We start from the raw sequence: 13863 nt of genomic DNA on the forward strand, positions 1-13863 counted from the left end.
TCCAAAATCGGAAAATGCAGAACCCCAAGAGTGAACCTTAACATAAACTTTGGACTTTGGGTGATATTGATATGACAATGTAGGTTCATCAGTTGTAACAAATGCACCACTCTGGTGAGAATGTTCACGAGGGAGGCTGCGCATGTGTGGGGAAAACGGGTATATGCGGAATCTCTGCACTTTCTTCTCAATTTTGGTGTAAAACTAAAACTGCCCTACAAAATAAAATCTATATAAAAAGAATACTCCAAGATGTTGAAGTGATATGTGTACAATAGTAAATAATGCAGTTGCCATTTCTGCTATGTGTGTGCTACCTGAAAATCATGTTATAATATTATCCACTTACCATGTAAATTCACAGAAATGTCCCTAAAGAAAATTTATCTGATGACTATTCATACTAAAACATTATGTAAATTTGAAATAATACCTGCTTGTGTATTAATATAGCTTGGAGACGTTCAACCAATTATAATATTCCGTCAATTATAATAAATTTTTATACTGTCAGGTTTATTTTCTTATGATTATTGTGTTTATTTTAAAGAATGTACATGTTTGATAAGAACCTTTATTTTATCAACAGCTGCCTGCCTCAAATAAGCTTTATGTATTGTTAATGAAATCCAGTTAGAATACAATTAACCACAAATATGAAAAACTCCATTTCAAAAAATATGCTATAAAGCATCATTTAACAAATATAATAATTCTAAATTCTCAAATAATAGACAAGTCATAAATACCCTGTATATTCATACATGCTTTTATTTACATCAAGTACTGAGGCAAAACTACTTATGCACATTTAAGAAATTAGAGGTCTAGGGTTTATTCCAGAGCAGGGACTGTGATGTCTAGAACATATAGTAATCAAATATTGAGAGGGAATGAATTCGAGGCAAGAAGAAATCAAGAATATAGGGCAAATATTATCATATCAAAACCCAGTCAAGCAGAAATTACCAGGATGCAGTGTACTTATATGTTTTCTTTGGAAGAACTAATCATTTGTACTTCACTGAGAAATGTGGCTATAAACCTAAACATTCAATGGATAACCCTGAAAAGAAGCTTTTGGACAAACTAACAACTGCATAGTGTAAACTGAAGAGTACAAATGTTCATCTAGGCTCATGCTTATTTGTAAATCTAATGTCCTATCATTTGACACTTAAAACAGATAATGTGTGAAAGATAATATGGGTATATAATGTCATTTACGAGTGATATACGAGGATAAGGAGGGTTACAAGAACATTATCCCCAAGTCAAAAAAGACAGACAATAAATACAAACCTACAGTAATCAAGAATAGTTCTTTGAGGCAAGGTTCTAGCTCAAATAGGAGTTGTTGGCAGAATTCTTGAGAGAAGATATAATCTGTAAATATCTCAAGTGAGATCAGGTTATTGAAGCTGTCTGGAGGGAGGATTAGGTGGCTCTGTTAAAGAAAAACTTGGCGAATTAACTCTGCAGTGATAAATAATAAAGCAGAGTCAGCTCAGCCAAAATATACAAATTGACAATAGCTATGTGCAGATAACCTAGAGAATTAAGTTAGTCATCCTTTCTTTAAGTTGACATTCTGAGTGTCAGAAAAATGAATGATAGAACATTATTTTTCCTTTGGGACAAATTACTTTTTATATAGTACTAGATTTATTTATCTGTTTTTGGCTGTATATTTTATTAAATGAATAAAAGTCTTCCCACTTTCTAACTCCCAAATCTAATAAATTGCCAAGTCCTGAAAAGAATATTTGTATAATAACATGAATCAGACTCCCCACCCCATTTTTTCAGGTGCCAATGTCCTTTGTAAGCACTCATTATAACTTTCTATACCATTCTCATGGCCTCTATGCTAGTTTTCCTCAAAATCACTTTATCCCTCACATTCCTACCTAAATTATTCCTCTAATAATTTAGAGTTATCTTCTAAATTATTTAGATCATACTACTGTTTATCATTAAACTCTATAGTGACTTCTCATTCTCTGTGTATATCTGCCCCATTTTACCTTTTCAGTTTCCTTTTATAATACATTCTGGAAAACCCTGTCATCAAACCAAGGAAAAACATCCCTTACAGTATCCTGATTATATCAATATGCTGTTGGAATACACACACAAACACACACACACACACCAGGGAATGTGTGTGTGTGTGTATATATATATATATATATATATATATATATATACACACACACACACATATATATGCATATATTATATATACATATTACTTTGAATATTTGGTTACGTTGTTCTGTCATTCTGAATAGTATTTCCTTATTTTTCACTTATAAATACCATATTATCTAATATCTGAGAATACCACTTCTTCCGTATAAGTTTGGTCAATTTTCCCGGACAAAACTAATCAGTCATCTACATGTATTCCTGTAACTTTATTCTGTCATTCATAAGAATCATTATTAGGACAAAAGGCTCCACTGATTGTAAGTTTTGTTGTCTACAAGGACACTATCTTATGTTTCTCTGTTTTCTTCATGACTGATACAGAGCACCTTGTTCAGAGTAGACCATGTAGTAAGTTTTGTTGAATTTATTTGTGAATTCATTTAATTAAAGTATCCTCAAGTTGTTTATACATCTGGGTGAAGAGTATTTGGTTTTGTTTTCTGCTGTATCTCCAAAGTAGCATGATACCTGACTTACCACAGCAGTTTGTAAATATTTGTTTAATGAATCATTAACTGTACAGTTTTCTAGATGTGATGAGAGTATTCCAACTAAATTGGTGGGAAATTAAACAAACAAACAAACAAAAAAAAACACTTATTTGGGATCCCCTACAGAGTAGAGAAAGCCAGGGAAACGATTATGGTTAATATCTATATGAAAATAAATGTTCAAAATTAGTAAATGCCACATTTATTCAAAACATGTATCATGAAATAAATTTGTACAAGTCATATTCATCTTAGTTATTTGTATGTTTTATCACAAAATACTTTTAACATCCTCTTCACCTCAACCTAGCTAACCATTAAAAAAATATATATTGCTGTCTTTATTTCCCCAGATAACACATACCCGTATTACTGGCTGGGTGTAATGCAAGGAAGGGACAAAGATGAAATGGAAAGATCTTCCTTTTTTGGTCATAATATCACTCCTCAGCTTATCAAAAAGTCACCTGTTTCTGGCCCAGCTTATTCCAGGTAAGTGCCACACATTCCTTTTATCAGTACTTAACCAGTGTTCCTTCTTCGCTTTGAATTCCCTTTTTAACATGTGTGTTCTAAATCAAATATGTTCGTTTTCTTTGGAACTTGTTAGTCTGTGTGAATGACATCTTGAGTATGTGTGCTAATAAATTTCAGGGATCACACGATTATTCTTGAATGCAGAGCACTTTATTAATTCCCAAGAGAGACTGAGAAAACTAAGAAAAAAACCACCATTCCTGAAACGTGTAGGAGTTTTTTCATTATCTATGCGAATTAGAGCAGTGGAAGGACAATTATAATAGGGGAAAGATGTGTAACACAAAAAGAATAACAACCTCAAAATGCATGTCAGCCCCATAGAAAAGGAACATCAAAAAGTGAAACATTTAAAACTGAAATTCCTTTAGAGTAGTGACATGCTAATTAACAGGCTGAACAATGTCAGAATAAAAATGCAACATGCTCCTTTGTTGCTACCATAGTTTCCATTGTTTTGTGAAGTTAGAAACCTGTTTCCTTGAAGTCATAATTTTATTAATGGTACTAAAACAGCATTTCTGTAAAATGGTTTACTTAAACTGTTTTATAAGAAATTAACTAAACCCAATGTTATGGTAGAGGAAATTATAAAAATATATTGATACACTAACCAAAATATAACTTCAGATTTCCTTTTATATAAAATTATGGGGAAAATTATAGTTAATTTGAGTATATCTAATATGTCATCATAACTTAGCCAAGGTATTCATAGAAGAATGGCATATGATGCTTTGTTAGACCAAACTATGAAGCTTCATTTTCATTTGGTTATTTAACTGTTATATTTTCTTTGATGTTCAGAAGCTTTATGTAGCTTACTGGGTATATTACACAAATCAAAAATTTCAAAATATCCATGGGCTTCAATTTTTTCCCTACTGGATTAATATTGACTCTATGACCTAGAAAATAAGGAGTTGTAAACAAACAAATAGATTAAAATCTGTAAAAAACATTTCCATATGAGTGAAGATTTAAAGTCTGTTATTACAAAGTGCACTTAATGACTTTGTACTGAATTAGGTTAACACACTAGAATGACTTAATGTTTTTATTTTTAACCTGTTTTGACATTCTTTTTTCCCCAGTGCTCTGTTGAGTATTGCTTAAAATTAGTGCAGGAACCAAATATCAAAAATAGACAATATGAGAAAGTGTCGTGCATGTTTAAATATATGGAAAGTGCAAAATATAAGTACAAATTAATTCACCATATTGCAAATTGTCAGGATAAAAAGAATACTTACACGAAAATGTTTTGAGAACTCTAACTATGGATATGGTTATAAATATAACTTAGATGTAATTGTTCTTAAACTGTGTGGGCAGCTAATAACTGCTGCAGATCAACAAATTCAGCCCATGATCTAGTTATTGAGCAGGTAATGAAAACTCAAAATGGTTAAGTGAGGTTTGAACTACCTGCATTTATCTAGTGGAAGAAGGAATGAATGAATGAGTACCTGTGGTAGGGAGGTGCAAGGTTTATCTAGGGAATAAAAAATGCTACATTTTCATGCAAAAGGATAGTTTAAAATTTCAGAGAAGATAAATCAACTTGGACATGCAGTTGCAAAATTGTTAAAACTCTGTGACGACTGTCTTGCATGCAAACACTTTTAAATCTAAAGAGAGCTTAAACTGTAGGAGTTTATTGTCCAAAGCAATATGTAGATTGATTACAAAGCTGACAGACTGGTTATCAGTTAGTTAAAGATATGCCATATAGATTGACTACTTAGGTCCCATTTTGAGACAGCACCTTCTAGAAACAAATAAGGGTACCTGAAAATGGTATGCATACAATTAGGTGCCTATTTTTTTCAAGACTAGAGAGTTCAAGAATTATTTCGAAGTAAATTATCTGTCAAAAGAAATATGCCATTAGCTTTTCACAAGGAACACCTGCAGAGTGGAAGTCATTTCCATAACTGACTCCATCTATAGGAGCATTGGTTTCAGGCAAGAAAGGTTAGAAAAGCTACTGAAAGACTCATCATCAACCTTAGAATGTCGCCTCCTACCCATGAATCTCAAAGTGAAGGAAAGTCCTGATTCTTTTTGTTGTTCTTGCTTTATGATGTTTATTAGACACCTTGGATCTGGATTGAATTTAGCATAATTCAGAGGGAACAAAAATGGAGTTACTTTGAAGATCATGTATCAGTGTCTTTTTAGAAAATGTTTCTCATTAAACCGATTTACTTCCACTCTTTCTCTTAAGAAAATAATTTCCTCCTTCATCAGAAGTTTATTTCAAATGTCAGATAAATAAAAAAAGTGAAACATGCTTCTAAAAATAATAAGGGATGGTATATGTACTATAGTACTTGACTTGGTGAGTTATCATTAGCAGATGTGTCTACTGAAGCAAGATGTCTCCAGGTACAAAATAAAAGGATTTAAGATAATTGTCATAATGCAGATTATTTTATTAATCTATTTTATTCATTATTTTACCAATCTGCTATGATTAACCACAGTAATAGAGAGGTTTTCAGTTAAGCTGCAACTAGTTTACTTGGTGTAATCAAATATTAAAATAACATTTGAATATAATGTCTGGATTGATAAATTACCTAGCTTAAGCTTTTTATTTTTTATTTTGTCCCCCGATGATACATTTTTAGAAAATTGCTGTTATGTTTTACAATATTGTATTGGTTGGTACAATATTGAAGCAATTGGTGTGTCAAGAAGGAAAATAGAAATTGTTGTACTTTTTAAATCAAGAAATACTTTTGTTGGTGAAAAGCAAATTGGTTTTAAGAGAAAAGAAATAATAAGGAAGTGGATTCTAGGAATGATTGGGCCTCTCTAACCATTTGAGTTGTTACTTACGGGGCCCATTAAAATCTGACCTCTCTTAATTAAAACCACAGGTAGACTTTCATCTTGTTAATTTACTTTATCTCTAATTCATATATAAAATATATTCATAAACCAATTGTGGTTAGCTGTTGAGGCGTGCTGTATCTTGGCTATTTAATCTCTGCTAGAAAGGAAAATAGGTATCTATTATTTTAAACATTTTAAACATCTACCTTTGATGGCAACATATCAGGAAAACAATGAAAGACAAAAGTTTAATGATATGTTTTAAAAGTATTCATTTCACATATAATGGAATTAAATCGAAGATTTGAGAAACATCTATGGTAAAGGAAAATGTTGAATTCTAGATTTATAGAGCAAGATTTTAAATGGTAATATATGGAGGAAAGCCCACAAGGTTGTATTTCTATTTGAATAAATCAGACAGCCCACTTTAAAGTTAAGCATGATTTATTTTTTCCTCTCCATTCTCTAAATGTGCAACAGTGTTGTCCTTCATTAAAGATGCAGGTGCTGACAGGGTTATTTCCTTGGCCCTACCTCATGTCAACAAGCCTTGAATGTAAAATTTTCTGAAATGAATTACTACTTACCCCCTTCACCCATCGGTTCACCACCACTTCAGTACCTTACTGTTACACTAAAGGAAGGTAATTGCAAAGAGCTAAGTGTTATAAAAGTTGGAATCATCCATTGTTAAATTGTATATCGATTTTTTTAAAAAATCTGTTATGTAAAATTCAAGAAATAACAATAAATATATATGTGCAATCCCCATATATTCCTAATTTTTGTGTTTTGTTTTAGTTTTCGTATGCCCTACAGATTTTGAAAAGATTTAAAGAATAATTCAAGAGTTTACAAAATTTTCTTTAGATGAATGCCAAAACAATTAAAAGTAAATTTCTGAATTCTAAATGTGACAATCTTTAAGCATTCAAAAAATACTTTATTTAACAAACAATGTTGCATATATGCTTTCTACAAAGGATTTTATTTGCTGGACTGATTTTTCTAATAGTTATGCTTAGTTGCTATGGCAGAATAGCCATGGACAAGGATTAGAAAAATGTATATTATTTAGAATCCATAAAGACTGCTTGTTAATAGGCAAACAGTTTGACTTTTTAAAAACAACACTGATTATATAGAAATTAATCAACATTTTAAATACATATAAAGTTGTTTGTCTCTTCTATTAGAATATAATATTTAGGTATAAAAGTACTTTGACGTATGTTTAATTCTTACAATTATGCATTGATAGAGGTGTTATAAACAAAAGTAATTTGATTTTACATGCTACCTGACAAATCTGTATAACAAGAGAATAGATTGTCAACAAGTTTTCCATAGATTATTTTTCCAAAAACATCTGAGATGCCTATTGAGAGTAAGGTTTTCTGGGGCTCATAGAAGAATCACTGAAATATAGAGCCTGAATTTGAAGCCCAGGAATGTGCAGTTTTACAAATATCTAATTATCTAACACACAGAAAATTTGAGAACCATTGCTTTAGACAATATTCAAGTTGATTAAAAAAAAGTCAAATACTCTTAAAGAATGTTAATTCTCTGAGAACAGAATTTCCATGAGATAGATTAAAAAAAAGTTTGAAGATACTTGTTTTCTATATTGCAAGGATTTGGAGGAGCAGATTTGAGGCCACTGCTGGTTTATTTTGCTTTGCTTTTGCTTATGTTTTTTGCTCTTTTCATCTCATATTTCCAGATTCAAAAATATAATTGTTCACATTGAATGAAAGACATTAATTCGGAACAAAAATCCACTGAACTAATAAATAGATCAGTAGCAATTAACTTATATAATTGAAAATGACTTTATACAATTCTAATGTAAATTTGCATAGTGGGTACAAGTCCCCTTAAATTTTGTCCAAGCCTTAATTCAGACATTGTGTCTAGCAATTTATAACAAACTAGAATAATAGGTCAATTACGGAAAAAATCTGTAAAAAGAGACTAAGAACCACGGCTACTTTATGACTTTTAGGAGTCCTAGGCACTTAGTCTTCATGGGCCTCTTCCTCCATAAAAGAATATTTTAAAACTGTGATGGTATCCACATGAATATAATTTTTTGCTGTACAAGTTTACTATTTTCTTCTGATTTTAAAATAAATTAATATATTGTAATGGGTCCCTAACCATATTGTTGGCCCACACTGTGCTACTATGTCTAGTGTATAAGCCAGCTCTGCAAAGAATCATGAGAAGACCAAGTATGAATGGGTCACTTATGCCCAAAGGTGATGCCAGGTGACTCCCTGGTCCAAATACCCCTGCCCACCAATAACACAGCACTTCATAAAAAGAACAGAGAGTTTGTTAAGAGTGGCAGGACTGATAGTAAGGATTTAAAAAGTTTAGAATTGAAAATTAACTTAAATATTTTGCAAATTTCAAATATTATGAGGCTAATCATGGTATAATACTTGAGCTAGCTTCTTCAGTTCCTTCTCACTGGTATATATAAAAACAACTAAAAATAGTTCTGAGCTAGAACTGTGTCAGAGAGTTTCTTTCCTTTGGTCCTAGGTTAAGTCCTTTCATTTGGGTTGCAAACTCTGTTATAAAGAATTCTGAAATCTACTGTGGATTATAGTATTTTATGCTCTATATGAGGGTTGCCAAGTGGTTTTTTAAAATGACAGTCATATTCTACAAATACTTGTGAATAATATAACAATTATAAAAGGAAAGTATATTGAAAACAGTTATGTTTGTATTTGATAAGAGAAATCTTAGATTTATAACAAATGAACACATGCATGTGTGCACACACACATATGCACATGCACACAACGTAAAAACCACCAAGTTCTGTTACAAACTCAGGACTTCATTTGTTACCTGTATCTGCTCCTAAGTTACCCAGTGACTCAATTTATTTATTTTTTTCCCACACTGGTCATTGATTCAGTAATCAAGCATAATGTAAACCATTTTTAAAATATCTGAACAAGCACTTTCTTCTTTTTTTTTTTTTTCTGAGAAAATAAAATTCCACCCAAAGATGAGAGGGAAATGAAAATTAATTCTCAATTGTGTACTACACAAAACTGCTCAACAGCAGTTCAGCAATCTGTTCACATAGAAAAAGTATAAGTATATGCATGTTTATGTATATACACACATATATGAGGAGGGTGCTTCAAAAAGTTAGTGGAAAATAGAATTAAGAGCTATATATGTACATAGAAACACATGTAGATAAAAGAAATCTATCTTGATACAGACTCCACCTATTCATTAATTGCTTTTTGTTTATTTTGCTTTCGGACCTGGTATATTCAGCCTGAGTGAGGAAACAGTTCCTTGGTAGGATCTAAAGTCAATATAAATGCTCTTCAGATAAGCTCCAAAAGGTGCATTCTTCTGTTTTAAACTTACATTTCATATGATGTCTAGCTAATTGCACTTACAATTCACAGTTGTTAAAATTAGTTGTATGTTTTACTTTTGCAGTCATTATTTTGCTTATAACAAGAGTACAGAGTATGTTCACCCATCATTTGTATTTCCTATCCTAATATTACTATCTTTTTAAAAAGTACTAGTGTATTAATGTTACCAAGTGTCTATTAATTTATACTACATTTTGTTTAAATCAATATTATAATTATAATACATGTTCATAGGTATTCAAGAAAGTTTCAAGATCATTTCTAAATGTGTGTGTTTTATATTGAGTTTTCTTGTCTCATTTTCCACATCCTAATCTTAAGATATTTCCCCAAAATTCATGAATAAATGAACATAGCATAATTTTATCTGCTCTATTATAACCCTTTATTTAAACTCAATCTCAGGAAAAGAAGAAAACATAATTTGTAGTCTACATGAACTGAATACCCACCCTGAGAGATGTTTCCTACAGGAAAATTTAAATATTAGAGGGTAATCATCATGTCTTATATAGGGTCATTGTCCTCACATACTTTTTTTCCCCTTGAGAATAAATATGGCGTCAGCAGAGTCCAAACTTAATAACTAAGTAACAAGCTTAATGACTATTAAGTAAAAACTTAGTAACTAAATTGCAAGGGAAAAAAAATAATTAAAAAAAAAATCTGTGATTGGCATGGGAACACTATGTTAATAAGAAAGACTGCTATGCAAAAGGATGTCATGGAGGGAAAATAGACACGTAAGTAAGGATGAGGTCCTATTTAAGATGCTAATACAATTTTGCCAAATGTTCACCGCAGCCCGAGTAAAAATTTCAGGAAGTCATGGAAGACTTCACAGAGCAGGTAAAAAAGAAGATAAGAAACCATTGGAAAGTTCACATTTATTAAGTGCCTACTGATGGCTCGGCTCTTTGATGAACACGTTAGCTTCAGGAGCTTTATACGGTTGAAGAGGTGTGAGTGGGAAAGAGAATCCCAGACTCACACCAAGGGGCAGAGCTAAGAGTATAAGAAGAGTTCTTGTTTGGTTTGGTACAAAGAATACGTGCATATTGAAGGATGTGTGGAGATGTTGCCAGAGAGACTTGCAGTTCAGATCCTCAGGAGCCTTTCATACCATACTGAGCAACTCTAACTGTAGATGCTGGTCAGCAGGAAGGAATGGGAGAGTTTAAACAGGGGGGCAACCTATTAAGATTATATTTTAGAATAGTAATTCAAGGGGCAAAGTGGTATATCACTTCATTTCTTTTCTTTTAATATATTAATTCAACAAATGTTTAATACCTATTGTTGCAAGGTTGACATGTAAATTTGGGGGAAACAGTCTAAATGAGACAGTCGTGATGTCTTCTTTTGTTTTCCTTTTCTGTGGAGGAAAAATATTAAAAACTAATTATACATCCAATTTTCTAATTACAATAAATCATTATTATGATAGAAAAGAGGAAAAGATTCCCAGAGTTATTCAAATGTGTTCACAATATATAAAAGAGTGAGTAGTAAATAGAAATTATTCACTGAATATTTATCAACAAGTAATAAATTAAGAAGAGGAAGTGGTTGCAGATAAAAATGTGGTAAAGGTCTCAGTTTAGTTGGGACAGAAGAGATGGAAAAGAGGCAGTTTTGAAAAACTGTGTAGTATGTAGAGTCCAAGAAAGTCGGTGATAATGGGAAGTGAGATGAAAAAAAAGATAAGAGGTGTTAAGAATGACCCCAAGATTTCATTCTTAGAAGGTGAGTCAATGGTGACATCTTCAACAAAATAAAGGAGACACAGAGTGCCACACTGTAATTGGATTTAATATATATTTATCATTAGATTATTTACAGTATATAATGACAAATACCAAATAGAAAATATGTTGAGTGTAATGGTATACTTCCATTTATGTTAGAATCAGTATTTGGTTTATGTTTTTTATTAACTCAAATTCATACTGAACTAAAAATGCTGTTTAAAGTCATCTTTTATATATTTATAAAGTATTATATATATGTGTGTATATATACATATATATGTGTGTGTGTGTGGCTACATTTATTTACTATTTTCCCTTGTGTAGGTATTAATTTTCTGGACACTTAACGAAGGCAAAGGTAACATTCATAAGATTAATATTACAACCAAACTATGGAATAAAAGGCTATAAAAATATCTGGTATATATGATTTATTCTGTTAGAGTAATAGTGTTGCTCAAGATTTTCACCCCATGCTTGTTTACTGAAACACATTCTTAAAACTTTCTTTGATTATTTTATGTTTCTTGACATATATGTATTTGTGTGTTTGTAGGTATTACAAAAGATTGGAAATTCTACCAATAGAAGTGTCATGTCTTAAAGGAGAAACAATACTTAAGAAATAAAAAAAGCTGTATGTTCATTACTTTTTAGAGACTGTCACTCAGTCAAAGATGAAACCTCAGTAACTAGAAAAATTGCCAGCTGTACTTCTCTTCCATGTCTCTTGATTAGCCTTGGTCTTCTAGTGTGAATCTTTATTTAATTGTTTAAGGAGATGGAAGCAAACTAACAGGCAGTCAGCTACAAGACACTCAGAGGAAGCTCATATTTTGCAAACTAGCTGCAGAGCCCAGGACCATTCTGCTTTGATAGTACAGCCTTTGTGATGAACCTGGCTTGAAAAACCCCATGTGCTGCACAGTCCACCTAATTAAGCCATCAGAATGCATTGCAGCACACAGAGTGCCTCATATGGACTGGTGTAAGTAATTTTTGTTTCTCTATTGCTTGGTTAATAGAAAGAGGCGCTATCCTAGATTATGACTGATAGAGGTTATACTCGTATGGTACAGCTGTTGTAATTGTGCCTGAGGGTAGAGAAGGCCTTTGGTAAAAAAAAACTCTCCATTTGCCTCAGACACACTCATTACTTTAGTCAACTATTTTTCTCTAGATTTTCTAGTGAGCATTCATTTCTTCTGCTTTTCTTATTACTTCCATCTTTCTTCTACCCATGTGCATGTGCCCTTTCATGTATAAACAGGCAAGACCTCTCCCATGATTTCACATGGAGAATTGCTTTGAAAATGGGTTCCTTTATTGATTCAATAATTCATAAATAAAATGGGTATTTTTGACTCTTACAGTAAGAACAACGTTTTAATAACTTGTTCATGAGAAGTTGAATGCATTTGGATCTTGAAAATGTAAAAACATGTTAGAACTGGCCTTTTCCCCAATGAGTATATACTATAAATTTTGAAAAATGTGAATATAAACATATTTATTTTTACACACACACAAATAGTGTCACAATATATGTGTGTGCATATACATATTTGAGGGTACCTCTAAATCCTCATAAGACTGCATTATCATTTCATTTTATTTCTCCATGAACTTATTGAAATATCCTTGTATATGTTTTACTTCTTTATTTACATATGGGTGTATAAAACAGTATTTGTGTTTTCATTCTGAATTATTTATATAGATCTAGTTAATATGTATAAGCTGATATAAAGGTAACATTTATATTCTCTTAAAAGTAAGGTAAGTTTTGTCTTTTTTTTCTATCAATGATGTAACTACACAAATGACTGAATTCCTTATATATGAAAATAACTCTATAAAAATGTGTAATATAGATTCTTATTTTCCTGGAAATAGCTTTTCAACTCTATTCTGTCTTACCCTATATGGGTTTCTAGCTTGACATGCAGGTCCGGCAGAGGCATAGCCTGGCATAACTATCACAGTAAGCTGGGATTAGGGGCTCAGGTTTCCATTGTGTTGTTTTTCTTGTTGACGACTTGTCATTGCTTACTGAGTCACAGGTTTTCCTCATTCTCTTGTGGCTCTAATAACTTCTTCCTATCTCTTCCACTGTACATATTTTTTTTTTCTTTTCTTGGCTTTTTATTTTCTAATATGATGAGAAAATTCTGTTCTTTAGATAATGACTATCTAAAATGAAGTATTACATCTCTTTAACAATTTATGTAGCTGATTTCATCCTTTTTTAATAAATTGAATTTTACTAAATATAAGGCAACCATGATTGTAAGATGCATCATTAGGTATTGCTAAGAAAAAATATATAACTACCAACTAACCCATGACAAAATATCTTAAGGATAGTTCTATGCAATACATTAGTCAGACCAACGTCTCATTTCTTCGAAGTTTCTTTCATCCTTTCTGAAGGAGTTGACAATTTCTCTTGTATTTAGTTTGACAGGTGACAAGCAATTCTTTTGAAATTTCTGAGGAAGTAGACATTTTTTTCCATCGAAAAGTATCTTCTTTTCTTTAGTAGCTTAATTTCTGCTTCACAAGAAAATGTAGATCTCTGACCATTTCTCCAACAGTAAA

This window comes from Cynocephalus volans, chromosome 1 (genome assembly GCF_027409185.1).
Source record: "Cynocephalus volans isolate mCynVol1 chromosome 1, mCynVol1.pri, whole genome shotgun sequence".
NCBI lineage: Eukaryota > Metazoa > Chordata > Mammalia > Dermoptera > Cynocephalidae > Cynocephalus > Cynocephalus volans.